Source organism: Drosophila takahashii, chromosome 2L (genome assembly GCF_030179915.1).
Source record: "Drosophila takahashii strain IR98-3 E-12201 chromosome 2L, DtakHiC1v2, whole genome shotgun sequence".
NCBI classification, from domain to species: domain Eukaryota; kingdom Metazoa; phylum Arthropoda; class Insecta; order Diptera; family Drosophilidae; genus Drosophila; species Drosophila takahashii.
Window position 1 is genome coordinate 38913694 of NC_091678.1, and position 14604 is coordinate 38928297.

The following is a 14604-nucleotide window of genomic DNA, read 5'->3' on the forward strand; positions in this document are numbered from 1 at the left end:
TATCCTTACCTTGGTATTCCTGAGGCATTGCTGAATCGAAAGCTTGGCTGCTTCTAAAATAGCAAGTACCTCAGCCTGAAAAACTGTTGCTGATTCTGAGAGGTGGAATTTCGATTCTATCCCCCAGCTTTCAGCGAAAATTCCAGCCCCTACACCACAGGCCATCTTGGAGCCGTCAGTGTAGAGAGATACCTCATCTTGTCCGGTTACTCTATTATACTTAAAATATAAAGTACCTTTAATAAGTGCATGTTAATAAAATTTAGTTCTAACTGAGCAATGAGTTCAAATTATTAGCATACATTTTATATTATTAATCACTATTTTGTTAATTTACTTTATTACCATTTAATTAATTTTAGCTACTTTTATTATCCATGTTAATCATATGTATAGGTAATATTTCGATAATATTGTAAACTCTGTATGCCGTTTTTCTATTAAATAAAATTTTGTTTTTCAGCGGGAAGTATCCGCACTTATATTTGCATGATCAAATATAAGCAGCCCACAGAGCGACCTTTATGTCGTGAATAGTCTGCAAATCTTTTTGCTGACGTGCGCGCTTTTACAAGCGATCAATTCGAAACCTTCCGTAAAAAAAAAAAATAACAAGTGTCTTTGGTTCCTACATTGTCATTAATTGGTGATGTCAGTGTCATAAACAAAGACTCCTTGCCTATACTTTTTGATTTATTTCAATATATATTTATTAAAATTTATCATGTGAAGGAAAGTCTCAACATGAGTTGCTAGGTTCACGTTTAAAAGGGGTGCTGATGAATAATGACGACGACTTCTTGACAGACGACATTAACATTAGGGGATCAGATTGCAAGGCTAGCACTGATCCAACGGCAAACGATTTGTGTAAGGGGAGGGTAACAGCCACAAGCTGCCGATCGTATTTCGATTAAGTGCTCGAGTTAGCTACTCGGGAAACTTACGGGCAGCTAGGACAGATGACAGACGAAACAGACGATCTATATTATTTTTTCCAGGCACTTTTAATAATCCTTTCGGGTTTGCGGGAGAGGTGAGATGCTTACCAAGAACCCACCCCATCCGTCGAGCTCCTCCGGCTAATCCTTTCGCTCTCGAATCACATCACAAGCCTCCGGCTAATCCTTTCGCTCTTGAATCACAACACAAGCCTCCGGCTAATCCTTTCGTTCTCGAATCACAACACAAGCCTCCGGCTAGTCCTTTCGCTCTTAATTTGATCACACAATCAGAAAAATGACTGAATATCGGGCATTCAACTTCTCAAAAAACCGTTTTCTTCAGTTTTGCGAAAAAGCCCAAACACTTAACAGAACAGAGGCAACCCTAAAAGAATGCATCGCTCGTGTAGACACTTTGTTTGAGCAGGTTGATCGAGATTTTAAAACCGCTTTAACCTCAGCAAAGAAAACGACGAACTAGCGGATATCGCAACACAGCATTTCAACGTATGTGAAGACGAATTGTTCCGCGTCAAAGCTTCTCTCAAAGGGGTTCTTGTCGAGAGTTCAGTTGTTAATCCATCTCAAAATCAGAGCAATCTAAGCGGATTTGGCAATGACCTCCCTAACTCAAGTCACATTAAGGTTCCACCATGTGACACAGAGCCATTCAATTGCAACTATGAAGACTGGCCCTCGTTCAGGGACATGTTTACAGCAGGCTTACATCAGCCCAAAAGCTTTATCACATGCGACATAAAACGCATGGGGAAGCAGGCACAATTGTAAAGCGCTTTCCCTTATGGGATGAAAATTTTTATACAGCCTGGGAAGCGCTTAGCACGAGATTCGAAAACAAAAGACTCATTGTAGATACCCAACTCAAAAACATTTTCGATCTAAAACGGATTAGTTCCTAAGATAGCAAGGATATCCAGAAATTCCAAGCTACCATTACAAGCTGCCTGGCAGTTTTATCAGCGCAGCAAGTCTCCACCGTCGCACAGTGGCGCCTTTTGCCTTTTTTGGTAATAAATCATAACTTTTGAACCAGTGAAGATAATTGAATGTGAAGATGATGAATTGATGTAAACGGCAAATGATAGATAATTGATCCACCTTTCAAATTATTGCTTGAGACAGGGAGTGGCAGAGGCGTACTTACAAATCGGCAAAGTCATAATTTAAAAAAAAAAACAATTTTTTCCGACAAAAAAAAACTTTTTAAAAAAAGTTTTTGTTTTTTTTAGTTTCTTTTTTTATGTTGTAATTTTTAAAAATTATAAAAAAAAAAAAATTGCGGGTTTTTTTTTTTTTAATGTGGTTTTGTTAAGTTTTTTTTTATGTTTTAATTTTTAAAAACTAAATAAACAAAAAAAAAATAAGTTGAAGTTTTTTTTTTTAAATAAAAATTTTTATATTTCATGTTTTTTGAAATAATGGTCACAATTTGGTAAACCTGGTAATTCCAATAGACTTAAGATTTCTGGACTATAATTACTAGATTCTAACTCTGTGACAAGGTTGTGATTTCATGACCCTAGAATACAGTTTGGATTCGCACATACTAAATTCAATGCTTAGGCAGCGTAAGTTGTATTGAGCTGGCAAAAGTGGCTATTTTCGTTTCTGAATAACTGTTAAACGTGATTTTTTACAGTAACATTATATATACCAAAATTTAAGGAATCTCAAGGGCTATACAGTTTAAAGTTTTAAAGAAAATCGTTAGAGCCGTTTTTGAGAAAAATAAAAAAAGCTAAACAAAAAAATTAAAAAAAAAATTGTTTCAAATAACGTTTTACGGAAGTATAAAAAATAGTATTAAATAGTTTTTTTTATTTTCCATCAAAGTTGAAAAATATGGAAAAAATGGACGTTTCGCAAATAACGCATAACTAAGAGATGCGGATGGCAAACTGCAATATGTTTTACTTTTTTTTACTCTTAACTAACACACCAATCCGTGGAAAAAAGAAGCAAAGCGATTCGATGCCTAGTTTTTAAGAAAAACCCCCCGGAAGTGCGAAAAATTACCTAAAAACGGTGTGTTTTTTTTAAGTGAAAAATTGTTCAACTTTGAAAGGGCATATCTTTTACAAAAATTTTTTGATTTGAAAAAGGGTTACATATTTGTAATAGTGGATCAATTACCTGGTATGGGTCGCAACTTTCTAGGACAAAGTCAAAAAAGTGATTTATTGCACGTTTTTTGGCCCAAGGCGCCACTGTGCGTCGACTGGGATCCCTTCCTAGTATATCACACCTCATCCAAATTACCTCAGCACACACTCTCCCTATGGGAACAGTCACTAGATTCCAGGAAAGAATTCCCTACATGGTCCTAATTAACAACCTTTCTTACGTCCCGTATAGAAGTACTTGAACGTCTGTCTGCCATAAATCCAATAAAAAATTTTGTTCCAACCCAGGCGAAGTTTAACTCCAAAATTCCCATTGTAGGATGCATGTATCATTATAGCAGGTACTTACTGTACCAATGCACAGTGGTTGGTGTTGTATGGAGATGGTGGCCAAAAATACTTCCAGTGGAGATATCAACTTGAAATTTTTTTTGTAACTTAATAATAATATAATTAGATTATACTGATAAAAAATGGCCCAATTGACTAAGTATATCCGGCCTGTTCCAGTTTTCACTCGGAAGTGAATTTGATTTCATGCTAGCGCCTGTCAAATGCTTGGCGGAAAGTTTCCATGTGAATTTTTTGGAAGTTAACAGAGTAACAACGAGGGATATTGAAATCCTTGCAATTCTTTCGGAAGTGAGTCTTGGAACAGGTCTGAGAAGTTCGATTTCGTGTGAATCTTTCGGAAGTGAAAACTAGAACAGGGCCGTATATGCCTGAAATTTTATATGAAATGGAAAAATTTTACATTTTACCCCTTAAAGCATGCAACACTTTTTAATGCGTTATTAACAACAACGCAATTATTAAACTTATTTAATAAAAATCAAGATTAGTTATTTAATATAAATAAAATTTATTAGTTATGCTAATCTATCACTGACTCACACTGAGAGAATCAAGAAATCGAAATTTATAAAGAAACTAGCAAGGTCTGTAGCCCGCAGCTTCGCCTGCGGAAATTAAAATTGAAAATTAAGCATTGCTTTATCTTTGGTACTTATTTTAAATTTAAAAAATTCCTAATTTTTATTCTATAAACCAAGAAAAGATTTTATCAGAACTTTTTCCCTTGATATCCGTAAAAACAAAAATATTTTGTCCTTTGAAAACTACTTAAAAAAACATGTGTCTTTGTTAAATCTTTTTAACAATATTATGGATTGTTTGCATAAGTTATCAGATGGACAAAACAGAAACAAACAGATTCCTTTTCGACACAAATCCTTACACTAATTTCATTCAAAACATTAGTATTTTGTCCAAAACATATTATTTAAATATAGAATGTCTGCGTTGAGCATGTAATTAAATTCCCAATCCATTGCCATAAAAGCCTAGAAACATTATTTGAAAAAAAATTTCTTTAAGAAAAAAATAGATAGGATACGAATTTGATTAAATATACATGTTAAAAATATTAAACTCTTTTTCAATTTCGGAGAGTTTTGACTATTGCTGTCCCGCTCTTACCCAGATAAATTTATGCATTTTTTGTATGAATTAAGAGTGCAACAAGAGAGAACGCTATAGTCGGGTTGTTGTCCCGACTATCTAATACCCGTCACTCAGCTAAAGGGAGTGCGAACGCTGTGTCGGGTTGGTGTCCCGACTAATAATCGTAACTCAGCTAAAGGGAGTGCGAGGGAGATAGATATATAATTTTTGATTGCGTATAACTTTTTAATGAATAGTCCGATTTGAAAAATGTCTTCTACATTTCGATAGGTATAAATATACACAACAAAATTGCATTTATACTTCTCGGAAATCTTTAAAGATCTGGGAGGACCGCAGGACCCATTTTAAAATCGTTAGTGGGCGATTGTGGGCGTTAGAGGGGGCGTGGCGCTCGGCTAAAATAAACTTGCGCTGTGTAGGAAGCCAAAGAATATGTGTGGGAAATCTCAACCTTCTAGCTTTTGTAGTTTCTGAGATCTCAGCGTTGATACAGACGGACAGACAGACAGACGGACAGACGGACAGACGGACATGGCTAGATCGACTCGGCTAGTGACCCTGATCAAGAATATATATACTTTATGGGGTCGGAAACGCTTCCTTCTAGCTGTTACATACTTTTGCACGATTCTAGTATACCCTTTTACTCTACGAGTAACGGGTATAAAAATATGAATTTCAAAGCAGTACTTTATCGAAAACAAAGCAAAAAACTGCCAAAATATGGATTATCACGCCGCGTTAAGTTTGTAATTCAATTCCAAATCGATTAGCGTTTAACTCTGGAAAAAAAACTTGTATTCTCTAAAAAATTGCTAAAAGTTTTTTAAAAAATTTGAGGGAATATTTTTAATTTAAGTTCGCCTTGAAATGTTATAACCGCTTCAAAATGTGATGGGATGTTTATACTTCGACAGTTAAAAAAAAATTAATGTCTCCAATTCTTATTTTAAAAAAATGAATGCCAGAGATAGGATAATTTTAGGCTTATTTTTATTTCATCGGTTCCTTAAAACAAATCCTGTTGATATTGGCCTTGCTACCTCGTTCTTCATTTTCTATTTCTATTTTCTATTTTCTATTTCTATTTTCTATTTCTATTTTCTATTTCTATTATCTATTTCTATTTTCTATTTCTATTTTCTATTTCTATTTTCTATTTCTATTTTCTATTTCTATTTTCTATTTCTATTTTCTATTTCTATTTTCTATTTTCTATTTCTATTTTCTATTTTCTATTTTCTATTTTCTATTTCTATTTTCTATTTCTATTATCTATTTCTATTTTCTAATTCTATTTTCTATTTCTATTTTTTGTTTTTTAAAAATGCAATTTTTAAACTATTTAAAGTTATGTTTACTCTTTGTAATGATTTTAATTTTTGATAATTAATTAGTTACCTAAGAATGTAGCAAAGCTAATTTTATGCACATGGGTAAGTACAAACCAAATACTCTTGGCGAATTTGCTACCGGGGGGTTTTTGGAAGGTATCCACAGTAGACAACTATTATAAGGGAAACAAATATGCGGAGCAATGTTTGGCTTATGTATTTGACTAATTTAAGAAAAGACATCAAGAAAGGCAATTCCAAATTACTGCATTTTATCATTGATATTTTGTTTCAGTATTTTTGTTTTCACATTAATTTTTCACCTTGATTAGAATTATATTAATAATAGATAGGGAAGGCAGGTGGGCGGGGAAGCCGTGAATCAAATTGTTTAAACATTTGAATTTGTTTAAACAATATGAGCACGTGTAATAAAGAGCAAGAGAATCAATTGGTTTGAATATTTAATTTTCTTTTAATATTATCAATGCGATTTGAATTTTAGTTCACAAAAATCGGTTACAAAATGTCTTATGTAAGTATGTTGTGGAAATGTAAATGAAATATTCTTTTAGCAAATGGATATCAGTATTATCTTGAATTTGAATTTGAGCGAATCTCAATTCCTTAGTCAGCTGCAATGCACACACACAAACGTAAACACGCATATACATATGTATCTAATGGCTGTGTGTGTAAAATACGCATTTTTTGATATATTTTTTTTGTGCGTGTGTGTGTACATAGCAGAGCAAATCATTGTTTGTTTTTGTTTTTTACAAATCCAAAGTTTGTCGATAACTCAACATTTGAAAACTAATAAATAGTTTGCTGATCGGTCCTTTGCATTTAAAAAAACAGAAGCAATTTTAAGGAAAATTTCGACTGTAAAATTCAGCTTAATGGGATTTCTGTAAAGTCTACCGATATTTTAAAAATTAACGTTTACTTAAGAAAAAGGCGCAAAAGAAAAGATTTGCGATATAATCGATTTTTTTTGGCTGTGGTATTTTCATTTTCCCCTTGCGCGGTCACACTTAAATTGCGACAGCAAAACATACATATGTACATACATACATGCGCCAGCAGAACATACATACAAACATATGGGGACACGTGACGACACATCAGGTTAGCCAAATTTGAAAATATTGGGGACTTGGTTAAGGATGCTGAATCTCCAAGAAATTTAAATGCAGTTATTTGCGGGTATGCCATAAGAGTATGAACATCACATTTTTAAACCATTTTTACAACATTTATAACAGAGAAATGGCAAAAGAAAGAATTAAAAAAAACAAATCGAATTTTGGGGCACTTTGGGGTCGTATTTTGTTCTAAAAAGTACCCCTTACGCGGCTCCTAATTATTTTAGTAATTACTGTGATTTTTCTAGATTTTTAGGTCAATCCGTTCTGGGTGGAATTTGCTACTGACCGTTTTTTAATCAAGACAAATATTGATATAGATAAAGAATGGTGCTATGATAGAATAATAAATATAAAGAAAGATAAAAACAAAGCACGAAAAAAGCTCCATCAATGGATAAAATCAAATACACAAAAGCTAAGAACACAAACAAAATGAAAGTCACGAAACTGATGAAAAAACGGTAAGTAGCGCACGAGATCAGTTTCTTGAAAAAATTATACCAAGGGTACGGGCAAAAACGGGCAATTGAAATTGTAAGCATATAATTCTAAAAGACTAATCTTGTTTACAAAATATTATTCACTTTCGGGACAGATCCGGATCACAACTTTTTCTTTAGTTAAATGTACGCTATTTTGGTTTTTATAACAATGGCAAAAACACTGGACAACAATTTATATTACAACAAAACAACAACAAATAAATTCACAGAAACACTTTAATTTTAAAATAAAAACCTTTTTTCACAATTATTATTTTAAGTTACTTTAATATTCCTTGATTTAATATTTTTTATAAATTTTTCAAGGCGAGCTGACTTTTTTGTGTTGCTTGACTGCACGTTTGAAGAGTTTCAATCTCCGATTTACAAAAACTTTTACAATGAGCTTGTTTAAAATAGAGCAAAAGTAAATTTACATTTAAATTATTTACCATTTCAAGAATCAGTGATGCCAATTTGGCGACCAAATTCAAACATTTTTTTTTTAATTTTTGGCCTATGGGATCGACCACTGTGCAATGCCAGAATTGTGCAACCAAAATACTTATGCTACTCAGAACCCAAATTGTGAGAACTGCCATGGGCTGAGTGCACACACATACTATGCATACCACGCTCTCTCTCTCTGTGTGCATTTGAAATACATACCCTGTGAGGAGTTGAATAACTCCCCACAAATAGCAGCAACAACAATATCGGATCGCCGGCCGCATACCACTTACGGCGAATTAGCGTAGTAGCGGCACGGCGAAGAGAGAGTGGAGACTTCCAGGTGAAGAGAGAGTGGAGACTTCAAGGTGAAGAGAGAGTGTGGAGAGTGAGAGTCGGGAGAACAAGGGTGCAGAGAGAGAGAGAAAGTGGGGACTTCTCCGGCAGAGCGAGAGTGTCGGGTGCAAAAGGGATTAACGGAACAGGCACCGGACTTTGGACTCTGCCGTGGACTTTGGACTAGGAGGTCAAGTGCCACATTTCGGCAACCAAGCGGCACACAGGCGTGCCACATGCACCATGGAAAGCAGCAGGACGACGGCAACAAGCAGAACAACAATTAAAGGCCCTGGGCGATGTGCACGGGAGTCAATCAGGAACCTTGGACTTTGGACCTGCATTGGAGAGTTGCCGTGGGCAGAGCGCAGAAGGAAATAACGGAACTGCGCCGGACTTTGGACTCTGCAGTAGGCGTTGGACAAAGGCCATATCTCAGCAAAGGAGCAACACGCAAGCGTGCCACATGCACCATCAGGAACAGCGGGATGGCAGCAACACGCAGAAATAAAAGCGGAGGCCATGCGTGAAGGACAAGTGGGTCAAATGGGAACCACGGAATTGGACCCAGAGTGGTAACGGTACCCGGAGGCCCTATATAAAGCCGCCGGGCGCTGGCAGCAGGATCAGTCGATCACGAAGAGTCAATCTATCAAGATCAGTCCAGATAATCCACGTGAACAAGTCAGCCAGTACAGTCAACAGTCAATGAGCAACAAAAGTCGAGTCTCCGGGAGCAACGCCGTGGGAACCTACAAGGATTAAGATCGCTACGTCGAGACGTTCGGGATTGGATCACCAGGAATCTCCGAATTGAGACACAAGTAGCTGAGGTCCAGAGGGCGTCACACGGCTAGGTCAAGGCGATCCGTTTTCATTCCTGTCTCAACGAAATCCTCGCATCTAGCCTGGAGCGTCGAACAGAACTTGAGTGGTGAAAGCCTGCGACAAGAAATCGTGAGCTTGGGAAGATACCTATCAGCCAGAAGGGAGATCGGCCAATCGTCTGTGGTCTCGAGTGGAGCCAGAAGAGCCCTGCGGTTTGAGTCGTGTAGTCCCGGAGCGGCGTGTGTCTGAGCCCCGAGTGAAACGAGCCAGAAGGGAGATCGGTCGAGCGTTTGTGGCCTCAAGTGGAGAACTCCATAAGAGCCCTACGGTTGAGTCGTGTAGTCCCGGATCGGCGTACGACCAAGACCCCGAATACCAGAAGCCACGCTACGTCAAGCCGAGCAGCCACACACCACGACAGATCGAGCTACGAGGAAACGTCAAGGACGATAAGCCAAAGGGTGAAGCTAGGGCGGAACGTTCGTCTGAACTAGGCGTAGAAGCGAAGTGAAGCGCTCGGCAGCATCCCTGCGAAACTTGGACTGTGCGATCTGAGTGGAACACTAGTGGGACTATCCGGGACAGAGCAAGGGACAGGCGGTGGTGCATCGAGAGGAGACACTCCTGGAGATCGCGGCCTCTGTTCACCCTAGTCTGAGAACGGTGACGCTTCCCAAAACCCGCGCAGCTGAACTCCTGGCGAGTCTAAGGCGCTACGAGTAGTGGTCGATTTTACACAGCCGAGACGAGCAGCGCCAAGCATCTTCAGGGAGCTGCAGAGATCGTCGAGGGAGCTACAGAACCGGAGCACTCCGTCAACGAGGAGAGCACCAAGTCATCAAGGCGACCAGGAGTCGTCGACGGCCGCGAGCGGCCATATCAAGATCACTGTACTGTTACACCCGTAATAAACCCACTAAGAACCCGCAAATTCAGTGCTTTCTCACTGATCTACTGGGCGGTCACGTTTATCTGAGCTAGCCGCACGAATCTCGCAGCGAGCCGACATCCAAAATCGACATCCAATAAATCAAAAGAAAACGGGAAAGCAAAATCATGACTGACTGTATTTTTTGACTGTCAATCGAAGAGAACAACGTGCTAAAATTTTTATATTATCGTTTATGCGGTGCGCAATGGCCCTAAAGTTTCGCTAAAAATTAAGTGTAAAACTAGGTATTTACCCCATTCCATTTCTTTAACTTTTTGGTTTCGCTCGAATAAAAGAGTCAAGTAGAAATTTATTTCATGAGTATGTAGAGCTTCTGTCTCCGAACAAAAAGGACCAAGTTCGATCCCCGACGCACCATTTTTTTTTTTTTGACTCACAATAAAATAAATATTTTATTTTACAATTTTGAAGATTAACTATCACTTTTGCGTTCGCCAATAAAAATTTTCGTCAAAGAAATGCTGGCTTAGGATACAACGATATTGACTATTATTTTTCAGGGACCGTAATAGTTATAAGTTAAAAGCTAAATGTCATTGATTACACTAGTTTACAGCCGAAATGCTCCCCAGCAATTGATGGCAAATTCTGTTAGTGCTGGACCCCTAGATCACAAAAATAGCACTTATTTTTTTTTCGATGGCACATTTTTTTTTTAAAGATTTTTTAAAGTTCGAAATGTTAAATTTCTGACTTTTTTTGAATTTCTTCTTATATCTCGCCAGATATCCACTCGATTGGGCCAGTTTTAGTTTTATTTTAAAGTCAATAGATCAGAGCCTAACTTTGCCATACAGATCAATATGATTGGATAAGTAATGGCAGCGCAGAAGCTCGACAAAGATGAAAAATGTGTTTTTTGGTCGACTGTAAGTCGGCTGTATATATCGTAAAAACTCGAAATAAATCCGTTGAAAAATCATAATGGGTACAAACTTGAAGTTTACATCCTACCGAATAAAACAAGCCGGATATGGCCCAAATCCATGGAAAACTGGACTTATGGTGGATTTTTAAAGTTCGGATTTTTCCACTTTTTTCGGTTGACAGAGTCCAAATTTAAGATTTATCATAGGCGGCGACATGTAAACAAAAATAATTGGTGTTGGCAGCCGGGTCACTTAATAGCTAAATCAGATATTTAAAAGCTAGAAAATTATTAAAGTGAATTTAATTTTTGAAATTAAGGTTACATTTTTCATAATAATGAACTATCCAAATGGATAGTACTTAATTAAAAACACTTACAGTCATAACGGAAGCAATTTTATATTTTTAAAGGAATGTTCAGAAATTAAATTTATGTTATAATTTTTTAGCTTTTAATTTTAGCTATTTTTTGTCCCGCCTGCCGTCACCACTTATTTTGGTTTACATGTCGCCGCCTATGATAAATCTTAAATTTGGACTCTGTCAACCGAAAAAAGTGAAAAAATCCAAACTTTAAAAATCCACCATAAGTCCAGTTTTCCATGGATTTGGGCCATATCCGGCTTGTTTTATTCGGTAGGATGTAAACTTCAAGTTTGTACCCATTATGATTTTTCAACGGATTTATTTCGAGTTTTTACGATATATACAGCCGACTTACAGACGACCAAAAAACACATTTTTCATCTTTGTCGAGCTTCTGCGCTGCCATTACTCATCCAATCGTATTGATCTGTATGGCAAAGTTAAGCTCTGATCTATTGACTTTAAAATAAAACTAAAACTGGCCCAACCGAGTGGATATCTGCCGCGATATAAGAAGAAATTCGAAAAAAGTCCGAAATTTAACATTTCGAACTTTAAAAAATCTTAAAAAAAAAACTGTGCCATCGAAAAAAAAGCAAGTGCTATTTTTGTGATCTAGGGGTCCAGCACTAACAGAATTTGCCATCAATTGCTGGGGAGCACACCAAGAATATTATTTTGTAAACTAGTGTTATTCGTTATTATTGTTATTTTTAAGTTGTAATTGTCTCCCAACGATTTGAATTTCATCGCCGACTTCATCCCTTTTTGAATTGCTCGGGAAAGTGATTAAGATACTTTTTAAAATACTGTCAAAGTATAAAATCAAGTCTACGGCATCTAGATGAATCTGAAAAATGCGTAATAAACTTTAAAGCCGTTGCGCACCGGCTAAAACTAATTATTTTTTACTTTTTCTTTCTTTTATGGATTAAGGATACAAAAAAGCCATATATGAAGGGGTGAGAGCATGGCCTTAGAAATTTCATACAAAATAAGTCAACCCTAATGTACATACATACACACATTTCCCGTGGGCAGCGCTAAAAATGCTTAGGATCTCGCTGCGGTCTCTACTTGATTTAAAAAGGTAAATATAAAAATATACAAGTAAAACATATTTTTAATACATATGTCTGTCTTTAATTTTTTCAGGATCCTTGGGCAAATATTCACCGTACCCGGACAAATTCATAAGGATTAATATAAAAAGCAAAAAAAAAAAACAAGGGGTATTATTTATAATTAGTTGTACGAAAATGTAAGTAAAACAATTGAACACAAAATACAATTTATAAAACGAAAGAGCCAATAAAAATTTAAAAAAAAGTTGTATGTTTCTTATTTTATATAATGCAAGGAAAGAATTTTTTTTGTAAATGAAATTGCTAATGACATTTCTAAAAAGTCATCCATGAAATCACCTATGACACAAGCTGACACGATGATGGATTTTCCTAAGTGACAACCCATTGGACAAATTCTGAATGTCCCTCGTGAAATTATAAGGGACATGTCACCGGTTGGTGACATCTCAAAGGACAATTTCGTATAAGGCCTTTGATATATTCCCGGGGACTTCGAAAAAATTTCCTTTGAGTTGTACTGAGGGAAAAAGCGGAACTCCCATACAATTTTCTCTATGTGGCGTCCTTGGTTCGTCCTGAGGTACCGAGGGAAAAGTGACATCTGGAACTGAAGGGTACCTTTCAGTTCTGGAGTGGTGACACATGACAAATTCATTAGGCCAAACGAACGGCCGCTGCCGGCGTTAACAGAGAAGTCGGCGCAACGTAGAAGACTGCGGACGAAATCTATCGTGCAAGAAAGGGAAGCCGATATTCATATATTGCTCTCTCTTTTTCTGTCTTATAATCTGCCTGCACTCGGCGGAGCAGAGACCAGTTTTGGTCGGTCCGTCATTCTCTTTTGCGCTTAACCGTTATGTTCAGCTAGCGACCAAAATAAAAGATACACTCTTTATCTTTCAAACCCCATACTTAGAATAATTTTAGGATTTTTTTGTAGGCATAAATAAATTCCAGAAAACTTAGTCAAAAAACCAGGGATCGCAAGTAAGAGTTACTTTTTTAAAAAAATTGACAAATAAGTCTTATTTTTCAATTTGTATTATAAAAGTTGACAAATAACTCTTATGCTTCAATTTTTATTATAAAAGTTGACAAATAACTCTTATTTGTTGATTTTTATAATAAAAATTGAAGCATAAGTGTTATTTGTCAACTTTTATCATAAAATAAAGATTGAATTGAAATAACTCTTGAACTGTGGCGTACATTGGTTTAGAATTTAAATATATATAATCTACGCTTTAATACCTTTCTGTTAATATGCCATATGTCCCCAAAATATTTTTGATGATGTAACAAATATTATTATTATAAAAAATATTTTGGGGACATATGGCATATCAACAGAAAGGTATTAAAGCGAAGATTATACATATATAAATTTTAAACCAATGTACCCCACAGTTCAAGAGTTATTTCAATTCAATTTTTATTTTCAATTTTTATTATAAAAGTTGACAAATAACTCTTATTTGTTGATTTTTATAATAAAAATTGAAGCATAAGAGTTATTTGTCAACTTTTATAATAGAAATTGAAAAATAAGACTTATTTGTCAATTTTTTTAAAAAAGTAATTCTTACTTGCGATCCCTGCAAAAAACTTAAAAACATACAGCTGCGGTCAAAATAGTAGTAGTGTTGCCGCCCTGTGTATTTAAAAGTTTTTTGTTGTAATTGGTCTTTTCCCGGTATTATTGTATTGATTATAATTTTAGTATTAGACTAATTGGATAAAAAAAAGTGACAACATCAAACCTTTAAAAACACAGGGCGGCAATACTACCACTATTTTGACCACAGCTGTATACATTTTTTGTTTTTTGATTATGTTTTCTAAAATTTGTTTCTCCTTTAAAACAAAACCTAAAATTATTCTAAGTATGGGGTTTGGAAGATAAAGAGTGTATCTTTAAAAAAACTTTAGCATCGAATCAAACCATGCATGCATTTGCCTCTCAGAGCTCCGCAAAGTTTGCCAATTTCACAATTTTCGAACTTTGAGGTCCTTTTGCTAAAAATCCTTGCGTCGGGGAACTTTTTGGAAAACGCAGTTTATCTTGAGAATTCGTAACGAATCCAAAAATATAGCATCCATCGAGTAAATTTTTGATGCTGCATAGTGTATTTATTTAAATATTATAACACTAACAGTTTTAAGAAATAGCGTTTTTACTAAACAAATACAAA